The 14,629-nt window shown below is 46.3% G+C and overlaps 1 protein-coding gene across 6 annotated transcripts in view; it reads left to right on the top strand.

Moving 5' to 3' along the window:
- The first annotated feature begins 288 nt into the window (after positions 1 to 288).
- BCOR (BCL6 corepressor) overlaps positions 289 to 14,629 on the top strand; it is a 67,505-nt gene continuing 53,164 nt past the window's right edge. For 3 of the 6 annotated variants that reach the window (XM_084638757.1, XM_084638751.1, XM_084638756.1), the window contains exon 1: positions 290 to 769. The gene's annotated coding sequence lies outside the window, so the exon portion shown is untranslated. Of the gene's footprint in view, positions 770 to 1,323; positions 1,388 to 14,629 lie in introns of those variants that run through there. The other 3 variants (XM_084638754.1, XM_084638755.1, XM_084638752.1) reach the window with 2 other exon arrangements.

Genomic DNA, 14,629 nt, shown 5'->3' with positions numbered 1-14,629 from the left:
ACGGGACGGGACGGGAAGGGAAGGGGGAGCCAGCCCCGAGGTGCGGCCGGCCGGGGGCAGGGAGAGAATCAATTAAGGGACGAGAAAAGGCTCGGAAGGGAAACGCGGGCGGGGGGTAACTTGCTCCGGGAGAGCGCGGCGGCGGCGCTGCTGCTGCTGGCGGCGGCTCCCTCAGCGCAGCGCCCGCCCGCTGGGGGGAGGCGGGGGCGGCGGCTGGAGGAGGAGGAGGAGGAGGAAGGGGGGGGGGATGTGAGGGGAGCGCGGCGTGCAGCACACGGAGCCCGGGCTCCCAGCGGCAAGGGGAGGAAGAGCGGCTTTCCCGGCGGAGGGGGATTAAATCCCCAGCCACACACACAAAGCCGCGGCCAGGCCACTGGAGACGCCGGCCCCGCGGCGGGAGCGCGATGTAGGAGGGCAGCCGGCGCCGGCAGGGGACACTCAGCCCGGAGCAGCCAGCAACATGGCGCTGCCAGCCCAGCGCCCGCAGCCCGAGTGAGCCTGGCGGGCTGCGGAGCCCAGGCAGCAGCAGCAGCGTAGCCCTCGCCGCGGCCACCTGCCCCGCCAGCCTCTGCTGCTGCCCCCCGCGTGGCACGGAGCGCCCCCGCCCAGCGCCGCAGCGCGGACACACGCCCCGAGAGAGGGGGAGGGGAGCAGCAAACTTTTTGCATCCACCCAGCCCGAGCTTCCCTTCCGGGGAGAGGAGGGGACTACAGCCCCGGGACCCGGGCGGCCGCACTCGGCGCTGCTGCTCTCCCTGCCGGAGCACAAGGTCAGTGCTGCGCGAAACCTCGCTGCTGCGCGGAGTCCGGAGCGTCCCTTCCCGGCGGGGCGGCGGGGCTCTGGGGAGCGGCCCGGCCCGCCCTAGCGCTCCCCTGGGGGACGTGGGGCGAGGGCTCGCTGTGTGGCGGGGCCCAAAGGGCTGAAATGGGCGAGCCCAGCGGGGCGAGGGGGTGGCAGGTAGCCGTCGCTGGCCGCCTGGGGGCGGTGGGGCCTCCTGGGGCGAGCCTCGCGGGCGTGGGTGCCGCGGAGAGGAAGTTTATCGGCAGTTGGCTGGTAAAGATGCCCCCGGGGAGGCAGGGTGGGGTAAGCAAAGGGGAAGCTGCCGGTTGCGCTCTGTCTGCGCCCCAGCAGGAAAGAGGAGGTGGGGGGTTCCCGTCGTGTCTCGCTTTCCGATCTGGAAAGGGCTGTGAAAGCCCCACCTCTGGCAGCCGCCACGGCTTGCTCCCAAGGGAAGGGGGTGGGGGACACTTTTAAATCAGGGGAGAGGGAGGGCACGTACTCGGCTTCCCCTCCACGCCAGTGCATCTGGTGGAGAAGCCCAAGCGAGAAGAGCCACATTCATGGGGAAGAGGCTGGGGCTTTCAGGCGCTGGTTGTTCCAGGGCCAGGTAAAGGGTGGACTTTTAACGCTGTTTTTAAAGGAGCTGCTGCGTGAGGTTTTCTCGTTGATTTGCGAATGCAAAGGGGTTTTTGTTCTTTGAAGCTGGGGGCGGCGGGGGGGAGGAAAGAGAGCCAGTCACCGTGGTTACCCATTCAAAGATCATTGCTGGTATGGGGTCCGGTCTGATGTAGAAGTTTATTCATTTTAAATCTAGTTTTTAGTGAAAAAAAAAACTACAGGGACGATAGGAACTTGCTATCAAAGGCTGATCAGGGAAGGACAGACAGGTCTATTTTCTGCAAGCCCTCGCCAACTCTGAGGCTGGTCTGCGCAGCATATGGGGCATGTATTTGATGTTCGTGAGGCGAGTCCGGGGGCGATATTTGCGAAGGTTTCACGTTCCTCTTTTTTTTCCTCTCTCTTCCTTCCTTTCTTCTTTCCGCGATGTGTGTAGGATCCGAGGTTGCGGGCGGGCGGGAGGAGGGGAGGGGGGAACCAATGACTGGTGTAACACTGACGAACTGTGGGATTGTGTTTAATGGTCTCGCCTCAGAGCTTGTTGCAGCATTAATTTCTTCTAATGAATCTTTTGCAGAAAGTCCGCTCATTGCTTTCATCTGCTCCTCGGAGCCTGCAGCTTTGCATTCGTGTTTTGTATTAAAAACGAAAAGAGCCTAGCCCGCCTACAATGTGGTAGCGAAGCCTGGTTGTTTCAAGGCTTTATTAACTTTTCCGTGGTGAAGAGGTCATCGCTCCCTATAAAGTGGGGATTGGCAAAGGGCTGTGTAGCCGACCGTACTAGTACGATCTGGGAACAAAGATAAAAAGGAGGAAACCTCTCCATAAGGTGGTGTTAAGTACAGTCTTGAGTATTTCTTGCCGTGGCGTTGGAAACAGACACCAGACACCGACATCAATTGTTACTGGGTGTTTAATTCAGCTTTGCCAACAGAATTGCATTCCCCCCCCCCCCCCAATCGCAGAACATTTACATTCTGTTAACCTTGGAGAATCGTGTCTGGCTGCTTCTGTCACGCGAGTCCATTAATGTAGCTTCTTCACTGAGACGTTGGTGCTTATATATTTGTCTAGGATTCGGTGCAATTGCATTTGTACACACGGATTAATTTTCCTTTCAGTTTTTAAGTGGAAGCCGTCAGTTTTTCTGAGAGGAAGACAAGGCAACGGGCACCTTAACTGCTTTTGGGGGGATTAGGAAGGCGGGTGTATGGGGGCGGGGGGCGTTCAGGCAGGGGTTGCAGTTCCGCTCTTTGAATTGCTGTCACAAATATGTGACTGAGAGTATGCTCTGGATCAATGAGTTGCACAGCTCATTAGCTATTTCCCAGCTTTTTGCAGGATTGGACCTCCACCTCTAGTACCGTCCCTCTTGAATACGCAACTCTTAGGGAGAGCTAGAGACAGAGCAACACTTCAGTTGACTATAGATGGGTGTGAAAGAGCGTGATTAAGAAACATTTAAATTTTCAGGTTAATAGGTTTGTTCACTGGGGGAGGGGGTTGTTCTTGTTCTGCCTTCCACACTGACCCTGTCTTTCTCGAAGGGCGGGGAAGGCCCTGGCACTTTGAGCTAAGTGTTATGGTCGTGGAATAGAAAAAGTGTGTATCGTAGCAAACGCTAAAAGAGCAGACAAAATCCTATTTGTCAGGCATGAAGGTGGGCTGTTTTGAAGGCTACACATGTACAGTGAAGGATTATGTTGCGGACACTGTTTCTTTATTTCCTTCCCCATTTCTAAGGTGAGTGGCGGAGGCTGAGGGACCGGGAAAGGGCTTCTCCTGGTATTGTTTGTCCGTCTGTGATAGATCGGTCTAGACAGCCGTTCAGGCTCCCTGCGAGCTCAAGAACCGGAGCCTGAAAGGGAGAGTGGGGGGACCGAGAGGAAAAGGTCACGGCGGTATTTTTTGTTAACCCTTAAAGATGAGGAAAATCTAGATGGCTGGAGTAGTTAAAAGAACCCGAGAAGCGATTGGAAGGAGCCCGGAGGGAAAAGGGGCAGCGCTGTGGATCGTGGGCTTACCCCATGCATCTAATTGCATTTTAAGAGCTGTTTCCCACAACAGGAAAAGAGTTTACGAGGCGAGTGCCAGATTATTTCGTTCCCAGAAGTTTCCTCTGTTTAGAAACTCTGAGGAGCGCGTTAACCCCGTGTCAGATTGGTGCGGGGCCAGACAAACACAGAGGGGCGCACAAAGGCTGAGCCTGGCGTGCAAGGGGCCCCGCGAGAGAGCGAGCGAGCGAGCGGAGCACGCAGTTCGTGTTTCCCCATCTCTTCTCTCCGCCCCCCTCCCCCGGGTCACGATGGAAAACCCACAGCGGAGATTCACAACCACTCCGGGCGAATACCGAAAGGAAAGCGAGTTTCCGCGAGAGCTTTTCAGATCGGATCAACTTCTCCCCTCCCACCCCGGAGCCCTAATGACCTGGGGGTGGGGAGGGAGTCGACTTTGTTTTATAGCACGGGGCTGCCCTCGGTTTGTTTAATGTATACACGGAAAGGCAGGCAAACCTACCTCAGGTTGTTTTGAAGCACAGCGGACTTCACAGGGAGGGTCATACCTCGTGGCCCGAAAAGGCAAACAGGGACTAAGGCTTGCGTTCCTGTTTGGGTTACTTTGAGTAGCGTATGGGTTTTCCTTTTGTAATAAGACGTTGTCAGTGGAATACAGGCGACCGTGTTGTGTAAGCCTATGCGGTGCAGATTAAAAGGAGTTAAGGCTCCAGAGCCGTAGATAAAAGCTGGTTTGTGTTGGATTTGCCTGCAGCGCAGACCATCCTCATTCCTCTTTGTTTGAGCCCTGGCTCAGGGCGCTCCAGCCTTATTGGAAATATTCCCGAGGAGTCAGCGCGGAGCCAGGGCAGCAGGCAGCTCAGCGTTTATTTACACTTCACATCTAAATACATCTTTAATTAGATAGAAGGAACACCGGAAACGGTAGATTGGTTGCATATCTAATAGAGACGAGTACCAATAGACCCTACAGAATTTCCTTCTTCTCCCCTCCCCTCCGCCCACCACCACAAAAAGAGCCCATGAAAACCAAGCCAAGAATCTGGAGACTGAACTGAAATAACCTCGTAATAAACCACACAGATCTCTTCTGAGGTTATTCTAATGTTAAAGAAGTACTTAACATATGAGAACTGAGGGCCCAAACTGCAGTGTACTGAGTGGTTAATAATATATTTCTGGGGTCTGTACTAGCCTGGTGGACACAGGCTAGAGTGCTGTGCACACTGAGTCCCTATCCTTCAGTACCAGGATGAGATCCTCATCTATAGACGCCTTGCGATTTGGCAAATTTCATAACAACCCTACCCAAAACAGTTCACTTTCTTCATAAACAGGGGCTTTTTAAAAAATCAGGACGGTTCATAGCCATTCTAAGCTAGTGTTTAGAGGATTCGGTAGAATCACCGATGGAGAATTTTGGTTAGTCCTAGGACTGAAAAACAATACACAAGGTTTAAATCACATTGGTCCGTAATTTGTGGACATAAAAAATGTAAGGCTGCCATTTAAAAAATTAAACAATACCCACACTAAAGTCTAAATTATAGGAATGAAAATCTGTGACTTTTTTGTCTTCCAAAGAACCATAAGACTTTGAAAATTGAGTGGTTAAAGGACTAATTCAGTCTAAAGGCCTCATCTTGCTCCTGGTAGTGGGGGTGTAAAATATTGTAATTCCATTGACAAGGGAGTTAATTCCTGTTTTACTCAAGCCTTTTAATGTTGGCTGATGTACACAAAAGGCCACTCAGCTATCTGTTTGTAGGACTTGGATAGTGCAATACACTTCATTACACGGATGACATGTGATACTGTCTCTTAGGTCTACATCTATAGCACATTTTAGTGTGGGCCTTTGAACAGCAGTGCACAGGATAGGAACAGCAGGCTTAATACTTCCTCCTTAAACTGATGTTGTTTAAAAATGAATGGTAGCTAGAATGAATGTTATGCTTCTTGCTTTTTGCAGTAATCTAACCACTCAGAGATCAAGTAGATTCCTTCCAGCGAGCCAGACTAACCCCTTTTAACTACATCGAAAAGCTCTCGCCCTGTGTGTATAATGAGAGGCAGAGGAGGCCTCATCTGCAGACAGGGGGAGTTCCCTTGTCCGTGAGCAGCACTGGCTACATGTAATCCTTGTGTCCTTTCACCGAAGAGGCTGATATGGAGTATTACTCTGAATCGACCTTTCCCTCAGACCTGTTCGGCTGTCAGGACTTGAACCTTTAGCTCGAACGATCTTTCAAGCAGAAGTTAATGAATGTTTCACAAGAGTTTCTCTGTCATGTGTAGCACCTTTTAATGGATGAGTTGACTAGTTAGGGACAGAAAGCAAGAAGGCCACCAGCTCACAGAAAATATTTCCCTGAGAGAAGTTCTGTTAATTTGCAGGAGGCGCTTCTATTTTTTCTTTTTGCCGGACAACAAAACAACCTTCAACTAGTATTAAGATTTTTCAAACTATTTTTTACCAGTGGGACAAGTTAATATTCTTTCATTACTACCTGCCCACATATATATTTAGAAATAGCAAACTAGCATACTAAGATGATGTAGGGCTTATTTTGGTGCTATTTTTCTGTATGAAATTTACCTTTATACGTTAATAGATTTGGTGCCCTGTGATTAGGCATGCAAGGAAGTCCGCTTGGAGAAGACCCTGACAGCATAAAATATAATTTGTGATCTGAAAGACAGTTTCCAGTATAATCTCATTATGCACCACAGACTCCTGGTGTTATTTTGTGGAAGGCGGACAATGATCAATTTACATTGACCTGGGGCTGGGCGAGCTTTTAGATGGTAATTGCCATATTGATTTGCATGCAGAGAGGAGACCTGTTAAAATTAAAGACCGGAAGCTAAATTAAACTAAATTTATTGTCTAGGTACAAACTAAAAGACCTGTTAAAGTGTAAGGTAGAGTTTAAGAATCTGAAACTTGGAGGGGAAAGATATTTACATTGCTAGTCCCTTTAAAAAATACATATTCTTAGAAAGTGGAATGTAAATGCCCAGTTCCGAGTGAAAGTATATATGCCAATTCTATTTCACTTAAGGATTGTTACTTTTTTTTTTTTTTAAAAAAGTATAATAAAATCCTTGCTTTTTTTTAATCTCCTCCCCCAAACTCTTTTGTGATTTTGTTTTGTTAGTGTGACAGTAAACACACACACACAAGCTTTATTTGGATAGGACAATTGAAGTAGAAAGTACAGACTCCACCAACTACACTGGAAATTCTTTGTATAGAGTTGAGCGTGACCCTTAGGAAAGAGAGTAGGTTAAAAGTTCCACTCTACCTCAGCACTCACACCAATAAGTACTTCATGCAAGTTTTATCACCTTAATTTAATATCAGCAAGATCACTTTTAATAATATCTAGCTCTTATATAGTATGTTTTATAAGTAGATCTCAAAGCGCTTTACAAAAAAGTCAGCATCCTTATCCCCATTTTACAGTTGGGGAAACTGAGGTAGGAGCGAGGTGAAGTGGTTTGCCCAAGCTCACCCAGCAGATTAATGGAAGAGACAAGATTAGAGCCTAGGTCCAGTGGTCTATCTAGTAGGCCACAAATTAACTTTTCCTTTAAACTATGCTTAGCAAACATGTAGAACTCCCATGCCACTGAAAACTGCAATAACATAACAAAGCTATATGCTATCATTCACTTTACAGATGTCTCAATGTATTTTAGTATGGTATAAGTATGTCAATACTTCCATTTAACAGTTACTTGTAAGAGTTCTGTCACAATTTTTAAAACAGATTAAACTCTTACCCTAAGTGTTCATTTAAAATACTCTGGAATGTATCACCTAGTGACCCTTGCCTTTAAATAGCTTCATACCACAAAATACTTAAGCTTGTGTTCTTAGTTTTAAAAGTCCAGACAATGGGACAATTGAACAAATGAGTACTCCAAAGTAATTGATGTTTGCATTCACACATTATCAGGAATGTTTTCATATTTTTGTATAAGTCCAACCACTCAGTAGTTCTATAGCATAGGAGCTAAACCGTATAGACATTTTACCTAAATAACTAAGAAAATATTACAATTACATCTAGGTTCATGCTTTGTGTTAGAACTAATACCCAAACAAAAACACTACCTGTGTGGGGGTTTCTTTTGTGCACCAAAGGGAAGGAGGAAAGAATTAAATTCATCCAGTTTTATATTTGGTTAGTTGTACTTCCTCTGCTAAGGTCGGATATTAGCTGATGTTAATCTGTTTTTTTTTTAATGCTGCAGCATATAGACACACGGAAGTGAATTAAGGATTGAGAGGCAGATTCTCAGTATTGCTTTGAATTCTCAGAAAACTTTTGAGTGGTATTAGAAGGGACAGAGAGAAATCCATTTTCACTGGAAGATTTGCTGCTGCTGTGACCCAAACATCTTCCACATGATAGTTTAGGACTTTGGATAGGTACCACCAGGGTTCCTTAATCCACCCACTGGTGCTATAGAATCTAAATTCATAGAAGTAGGGACCTTTTAATGCACATATTATTGCTAAGACAGACAGTAACATGTTTTTAGAGTCATACTATTGAACATTTAGGAGGGTATTTGAAATCACCTATAATCTGGGTACCATAGTGTGCCTGCTAAAATAGTTGTGAACAGAAGTGTGTGCGCCTGCACGCAAACTGCACTCTGAATCTCCCTACCTCATTCATCCCTGTATCCAAATGTATTAGCCCTCATTGTGGGAACTACTTTTAACATGTCACTCCCAGCCATTATACATTGTTAGGGTCAAATTTAATTGGCCCCTCAGGAAGCAATACCTTTTACATACATCCCCAAATATATCAATCAAAACACTTTACAGGTTTATGTAGGGGCTTCATTAGCACAATTAACCATAGAGGTATCCATCTGGTACTCAAAACAGCCCCATATACTTTCCCTTTCCAAGGTCTGCCTGGATATAAAATCAGGGGAAATAAGACGTCCCAATTCCAGCCAAAGCAATTTGGTAGCTCAGAACAGTACTATGCAGCAGGAAGTAGTCCTCCCCTCATTTCTCCACTTCTTCTGGTCCAGTGAATTGTGACCTACCATATGTGTGGCCAACATTTGCTTCAGCCGTTTTAGCACATCCTCCCCAAGGCCTACATCTTTTGGGAGGATGGGCAAGGTCTGAGCTCCCTCGCAGCTTGGCCAGAGGGCCTGAGTGGAAGGTTGGCATAGGCATGTTTGAGGTAGACTTCAGCTAATGCTGACCCAAAATACATCTGCCTTTTTTAAAAATAGAGCTGTAATGTGTTTTAATGGTAAACAGTATAATGGCTATGTGACTTGATGTTAAAAGGGCCCATTAAAAAATAGCTGTTGGTAGCTGAAGTCGGAAGATCCAGTCGGGAAGAAAATATGTGAAATGTAAGTTTTAAACTATCACTTTCCCCATAAGTTAGTGAGGTGGGGAGAGAGGAGAGGGCCCTCCTGAGCAGACATTTCAAGGTTGTTTTATTTTAGCTATAGAAAGAACCCGTTACTATGAGATCGCATATTCAATAAACTGTATTGGCTCTCCTCTTTATACAAATTGCTGGTATGAAAGGAAAGCAAGCCTATATGCATGGAGGCAGGCATAAGCTAGTGAGATCAGGTTTCCGACTGAGCTCCCGGAGGAGAAGTGAGCATTTGATTGAAGCTACACTTGGTTCTTCGTTCCCAGGGGACAGCAGCCCTGAAACACGAGAGCTCTCCCTCCCTCCCTCCCTCCCTCTCTCTTCTTCCTCTAAAAGCCTTTGTGCTGAAAGAGCTTCAGTAGGCACGAATCGCTGGTCTCTCACAAGAATGTGTTGCAGCCTTTGCTGACATTGTTTTGTTAGCAATGGGTTTTACCAGGCAAGCAGATTCTTAGCTCCGTACAGGCAATGAATAGTCGATGCCACCAACCTGCAAATACCTACTGGAATAATTTACAGGGGAAGCTGGTTGGGAAGTTCAGTGCAGACCTACCATGTCAGTAATAGCCACTGTGCCTGCCTTGAGAAACGTTAACCTTTAGCAATACTTGGGCCCAGATGACAATGCTCTTTTAAAACAAAACAAAAAATCGTCAGTCTTTTCTTGCAGCCAGTCACAAAGCTATATATTGTGCATCTGCGTGCCGGCTCTCAGTCTCTTTATCAAATTTAATCTATTTTAAAACTCTTAGGCGAATAAGCTTATTGTTAAACATTTCTGTAAAGATATACATTCCAATTAATCATACATAATTTAGCCAAGAATAAATTAAATCAGTCAGTTCTAGCGAAATCTCCACCTTTCCCTTCGCAACAGAAAATTTGCACAGAATGGGAGAGATACTAGCACAAGTGTAATCAATGAAAGAGCAGGCAACTTATAGCTAAGCTGCTGTTTAATTATTGTACAGAGTATTTCACAAGGAAAGTTTGATTTGCATCAGAATAGTAGATTTTTAAAGTAGGAAAAGAGAAACTGCACGTGCATGATTTAAGGTCCAGTTTAGAAACATTCTTAAGACTTGAGTGGAATCAATAGAAGTGACCGTTTATTTTAACTGGATATATGGAGATAGAAAATAAAGTACTTCTTCTGTTCAAGTGTTTGGGACAATAAGGGATGTCCATTGTGGGATAATCAATAAATGTGCAGAGCTCAAAGCAAGAGGGAGGTGGAAGGGTGCAGGAAACCCAAGGGTAGTCATGTAAGTATGACGCACAGCCCCTTTCATTTGCTATGTCAAACTAGAGGCAAACAGATTTGACTCAATATCTTAAAATCTAATCGTAGTTACTTTACTCACTCCAAAAAGTCACTGGGGATATCAACCTGAGCAAAGCCATCTGGAATGGTCCATTATGTAGATTCGGTATTGTAATGCAGCTAAAGCGGATTGTTCCTTACTATAGGCCTTAATGATGGGGAAACTTTATAACAAAAATATCTTAAGTCATAAAGTGAGATTTATACTTAAAGAGGAGCTGGGGTGCAATTTGCACCGATACTGACGATTATGGAAAGTCAGTTTAATACAAAATAAAGGAAACTTGTCCTCACCCCTATGGGGGCAGTTACTGGTATCCATTCAGTCGTGACATTTCTGCAGCAGAACAAGGGGCCTTAAGCTTCCAAACGCTACAATGACCGAGACATAGTGAGGGGCACGGCGTACTTTACAGGAGAAAGTCAAAGCTGCAGCTTTGGGGCTTCTTGTGACGGGAAATCAGAAACAATTGAAGTTGTGACAAAACTTTATTATCAAGGAAAAGAGTGTGTGCGCGCGTGCTTGGTCTGTCTGGAGTTTGGAGAAAACCTGAAATATCCTCTGGTGGGGAAATTAATAAAAGGAACTCCACTGTATCGGACAGCAGCAAGATTCTGTTCGAAAAATCGGATGAAACAAACAGAGTTCTCTCCACAGTAGGAGTGGGGTAGAGGGGGTTCCTTGTTTGGACTAAACCAGCTGCAGTAGTTGATGCTACAGCACTGAAGGCAGACACAATGCTGCTGCTGTTGGTTTGATCTCGAACTGTGGATTGTTAGTCTGGATTTAACTATGCGGTGTGTGTGTGGGGGATGTGAAGGCTGTTTACAGCTAGTGCAAATAATGTGACAGCTGTTGGAGCGCGAGTAGCCCGCGCCTCTTCGGCACCTACAACAAAGCTCTCACTATGCAGGCAGCAGTAGCACGGCAGAGCGCTCGCACAGATAGCGACCGCGCGGATCAAGAACTAATGAGCTGGGGGGGGGGGCGAGTTGCTTTTTAATGTAATAGTTCGCGAGAGGTGTGATTTTTCTCATCACAACTTGTGTGCACGGACCTGGGCTAAATTTCAGACAGACCCCCAGATATCGCAGTTGAGTAATACACCTGTAGGGGAAAAGCTCTTCCTGGAGTGGAGGGTCTCTCTAAAACAAGAGACTCTATATAGATATGACTTCAATTCCTTTTGTTAGACTTGAGAGAGAGTCTAAAGGTCAAATTCTGCCCTGGCCGTCAGCAAGGGCAAACGCACTGACAACAGCAGGCTGCTTTGGAGTCTAAACCAGCTCGGAATTTGGCAAAAAAATATGTTGGCTACTAAGCCCTGCTCCCTTTCCTGGAAGTGCTGAAATTTGCATATACCGGGCCAGATCCTATTGAAGGCAATAGCAAAGTTCCCGTTGCATTCCCTGAGAAGAAAAGCAGGCCCTGTGGTGCAGGGGATTGTACACATGGGAGGATGATGTTCTGAATTTCCCATAGACTGAGCTGACGATGTGAGATGACTCCAACTTGGACAGCATTTCTCAAAAACAATATGCTGAATTGCATTGTTTGTTTTTAATGCAGGTGCTGCTGTAAAACAAAGTTGTTATTCTGAGATCAGTTGTAGGCATTCTCAGCTCAACTAGACTGTATGTTGTCAGGAAGGTGTGTAAGATTCTGGGTCAAAAACAGCTCCAAAAAGTAAAAATGAGACAGTAATTGATCAGGCTATTGCTCTTAAAACAAAGGCCTTTGAAACTTAAAGAGAAAATTCACTACCTATTTCTCAAAAAAAAGGAGGACTTGTGGCACCTTAGAGACTTAGAGTCCTCCTTTTCTTTTTGCGAATACAGACTAACACGGCTGTTACTCTGAAACCTACCTATTTCTGTCTGTCCTTAAGGTTTCCTTATGTATCCAAACTCAGCCCACAGCCTTTATGGAAGTCTCCCAAAAGTCAGATGGAGTTTTGTATGATTAAGAACTGTAGGATCTGGCCTGTATTTTCAAATTAGGTAGTTTTAACTGCAACAGAGAATCCTTATGTTTTTACACACAAAGTAACCTCTAAAATCTATTTTCCTTTGGCCTGGAACTCTCTAGAAAGACTTAATTTCACACAGTGAGTATAATTTTTGTTTAAGGGTAACTACCTTTATTATCTTTCTTCGGTCTCCCTTTTTCTTCTTCTTATGCTGTTGAGTCTTTATGAATAACGTTGTGCTATTGACGGTGGAAATTACTCCAATAGTAATTCAATAATCTTAGCGTCAATGCTATAAATTAATCTTTCATATGACGTATGCCATTTCTGTAGGAACATTGCTTGCGAAACTAGTTTCGCCTTGAAGCTAAGGCGGAAAGATAAACAAGTCTCCGTCGCCAAAATACTGGCACTCTCTTCCTTCTTCCAAATCTTTTAAAGTCACGGAGCAGTATTTCCAGGATTATAGTGTTGCCTCTGCGGAGGGACTGTCGCTGGCTTTAAAAAAAGCTAATGCAAATTAGAGAAAAATAATTTTCTTTCAGAGATATGCAATGTATTAGTCACTTGTTATCGTGCTTAGAGGCAGACCTCATTTGCGCGTCTGCCAACTCGCTCACATCTGCTCAGAGCTGTTCAGGGCATTTTAACCTTGGCGGTGTAGTGCTGTAGTCCCACGGATCAAGAGCGAGTAATTAAAGCTCTAAGCAGCAGCAAAAATTCATAGCCGCCCATCTGCATAGCAGTTGCTTCAGTGTTTTGTTTTGGTGCCGAGTTCTAAGACGAAAAAGCAGAGATTGCAATGGTCCTTAGTGTTTCCCTGTACGACCGATGTCTGTGTGAGTCTTCCTACAACTGTGGGTTATTAACCCAGAGGAACATCGCAAAAGTTTGTACAGAAAGCCTGGCTTTGCTTTTACAGTAACTTTCGGATTCACGTAATAAACGTACGATTCTGCTGTTTGAAGAAGAGTCTTAAAATCAGATGACTGGCACATGCCTACCTGGTCTCTATAGGATAACCGTTTCTTTAAACGGTCTGAAGAAGATGATGTGAGGGTTTGGGACCAGTAGTTATGTAGAAACCTATAGACGTGCGCGCAGCTGCTTGTTTATAACTGCTGTCTAAAATGTTCCGTGATTTTCAGAAGTACTCGGAAAGTATTTCCCAAGAGGGGGAAACATTCGCATTGTAAACACTGTATATATTTTGAGGCGGGGTGGTACTCTTCAAGTATTGCTAAGCATACGCCGACTGAGTTGTTTGTAAGCCGCTCCAACTTCCCAAGCGCTTTTCTTAAATGATCGCTGAATATAACTGTCCATCTTGTGTCTAAAACGGTGCAGTTGAGTCCCCCGCCCCTCTCCCTCCAAACAAACCTTGCTGCATAGACAAAGTCCTGCGGGGAGCAGAAGGATCTCAGGCTAGTTAAGCTAGATAAAACGTTAGACAGAGGAGCAAGTTTAATATCTCGCTGCCGGCGCGCCGGCCATTTGCTGTATAATGAGTAGCTGCTTTACTCTCCGGAGAGAATCGCCTTCAAACTGCCTCCTCCTGGTGCTGGGTTGTGTGTCTGTCTGGGGAAAGGAGGGGAGGGGGCTGCTCCTAATCAATCAGCATCTCAAAGCTGTTGCTCCGTAAATGAGGGAACCACAGGCACTGTCAGCCACAATTATGCAAAATCAACTCGTCCGTGATCAATATCTGCTAACGTCCCCTGTGGATACTGCGGGGGGTCGGAGGGGTGCTCCCCCACCGTACGATACAGCGTGAGCAGCTGACTGCGAGAGAAAGCAACGTGGATCGGGGCGGTCAGAGGAAAACCAAGGGCGTATGTCCCATTAATCATTCTAGCAGGGGGTGCCGTGTGGGGAGGAGAAGGGGCCCGGAACGGTGGTATTTATAGCCAGATAATGCTGCGGAAATGAGTGCACCATTTCGCTCGGTTCTCACAGAAACAGGCGGACTTATCTATTCAATGTGTAGGGGTATTTTTTTTCCAACCTGAAGTTTCCTGTCGGCAAAATAAGTGGGAAGGGTGGGATGGAAAACGCGTTTGTTCAGGGAGCTGAGTTAGATGTGCACAGCGAGCGTGGCCAAAGCCAGCCGTGTGTGTGTGGAGGGAAAGGTGGCTAAAGGTGTGTGTGTGTGTGTGTGTTCTTAAAAGCAATAGCCATACTAAATCAACCCAACATGGAAAGCTCCTGAGGTGTAAGGACTCTGAAGGGTTAATGGGGTGAGGGAGCCCGGCCCTGCGCGCTCTCCCTTTTCCCCGAGACTCCGCTCGGCGGATGCAATGTTCGCTTAATTACCTGAAATGCACATTTGTGCCAGGCCGGCTGTATCTATCTCTCTCCTGCTGCTCCTTCTGCGCAGCTCAGGCTCGGCTGCTGCCTGTTGTCTCTGGCGGCAGCAGCGGCGGAAACCCTCGCTCCTCTGTGTGTCTCTAAAATGGCGCGGACGGTCTAGGAAGTGAGAGATGCAGACGA

This window comes from Lepidochelys olivacea (assembly GCF_965140295.1).
Source record: "Lepidochelys olivacea isolate rLepOli2 genome assembly, chromosome: 1".
Taxonomy (NCBI): domain Eukaryota; kingdom Metazoa; phylum Chordata; order Testudines; family Cheloniidae; genus Lepidochelys; species Lepidochelys olivacea.
Note: the sequence above shows the minus strand (reverse complement) of the source record. Positions and strands in the feature narration are given on the sequence as shown.